General features: G+C 38.2%; 1 non-coding gene across 1 annotated transcript; it reads left to right on the forward strand.

Annotated features, from left to right (window-relative positions):
* Positions 1–330: 330 nt before the first annotated feature.
* Positions 331–433, forward strand: LOC141702770 (small nucleolar RNA R71). The gene has a single exon (XR_012567256.1). It is a non-coding gene; the product is annotated as a small nucleolar RNA R71 (small nucleolar RNA).
* The last annotated feature ends 1415 nt before the right edge of the window (positions 434–1848 follow it).

The following is a 1848-nucleotide window of genomic DNA, read 5'->3' on the forward strand; positions in this document are numbered from 1 at the left end:
TGATCAGTCTCATGGGCACCAGCACAAAGCTCGCACACACTAGTGATTTGATTAACTCCATAATTAGCCAAAGTGTCCATCTTCATCGTCAAAGCCTTAAGTTGGGCAGCTATAGCAGTTGTTGCATCCAACTCCAGAATTTCAGCTACTTCTCCCGGAGTTAGTCTTTGAGAAGGATTCTAGTATTTATTAGCAGCCATCAGTTCAATCAATTCATAAGCTTCATCGTAGCTCTTGGCCCACAAGGTTCCTCCTGATGCTACATCGAGCATATGTCTAGAAGTAGCACCCAATCCATTGTAAAAGATGTTTATAATCATCCAATCAGGCATGCCATGGTGTGGGCACTTCATTAGAATCTCCTTATATCCCAAGCCTCACACAGAGATTCTTCATTTTGTTGTGCAAACTGAGTAAGAGCATTCCTAATTGCAGCAGTCTTCGCCATAGGGAAGAATTTAGTGAGAAACTTTTGAGCAAGATATTCCCAAGTGGTGATAGACCCTATTGGTAGAGAATGTAACCAGCACTTAGCTTTATCCTTCAGAGAGAATGGGAAGAGTCGTAGCTTGATAGCATCTTCAGTCATATCATTGAACTTGAAAGTATCGCAGATCTCGATGAAATCTGATGTGCATGTTGGGGACTTCAGTAGGAGAACCCCCAAACTGAACTGATTTCTATATCATCTGAATCGCTCTTGACTTGATCTTAAAAGTGTTAGCCCTGATGGCTGGCCTGATGATGCTTGACAGAATGTCATTGATCTTAGGCTGAGAACCATCAAAGCCTTAGGATTTTCTGCTTGATCTCCCATCACTACTAAAACTGGTTCCTCGACTTTCTCTTCTTCTTCTACCTTCTTTTCTTCTTCAAAAACTTCCCTTCAAACCACCACAACTTCTTCCTCGGCTTTATCCAAAGTTCTCTTACGAGACCGTGAACGCGTATGCATACACCCTCGCTAGAGTACCTGAAATAAAACAAGGAAACAATTAAGTAACAATGTCCGAGTCAATGAACTTTAACGACCACTGATGGAAAACACATAAACTAAAAATTAACATCGAGTCCCCGACAGCGGCACTAAAAACTTTTTAGTCGATAAACACACGCTAAAATTACACGCAAGTATACGTGTTCGCAGGCAGTATAAGATATAAATCAGATTCGTTCCCACAAGGACTGGTTTAGGTTAACTTTATAATTTATGCTCGTAAGCAACAATGTATGGTTATTATTCAATGCTAGAAATTATAACTAAGGGGATAAGAATGATTGAATTAATATATATGACAAACATGGGATTCTAACTTTATTAAGTACTTCATTCAATAGCCTTTTCGTTCTTAACCTTAGCATGCAATGGTGATGACACTAATCAGATAACACAAAACTGATAAACACCAACTTTCATTGCACGAATACCATATTACCAGACATCCACAAAAGAGATAAAAGCTGAATAGACACCAATTATATTGAGACCCTATATGTCTATAGAATTTGACAACATAACGGTTTAAGCACAAGTTATCTATCTTGATTACATAAAGTAAGTAAGATGGTTAAAATTACCCATGAATTATGCATAACAAATACTTGAACCTATGCTAGCGTGGCAAGTTCTAAACCCTTAAATTTACTTTCGCTTCATTAAAGATTAACACACTATCTTATAAGTTCGCGATGCTCATAAGACAAATACGCACAACTAATACTAGGTTATCATACAATTACCACACATTAAGGCATTGAAACAAATCAACTGAAGAAATCCATAAATATATCCGCTAGAACCCCACGATAACGATTAGCCCATAATCGGACTCATCATCAACGTGGGTT

Source organism: Apium graveolens, unplaced genomic scaffold, assembly GCF_009905375.1.
Source record: "Apium graveolens cultivar Ventura unplaced genomic scaffold, ASM990537v1 ctg5671, whole genome shotgun sequence".
Classification (NCBI taxonomy): domain Eukaryota; kingdom Viridiplantae; phylum Streptophyta; class Magnoliopsida; order Apiales; family Apiaceae; genus Apium; species Apium graveolens.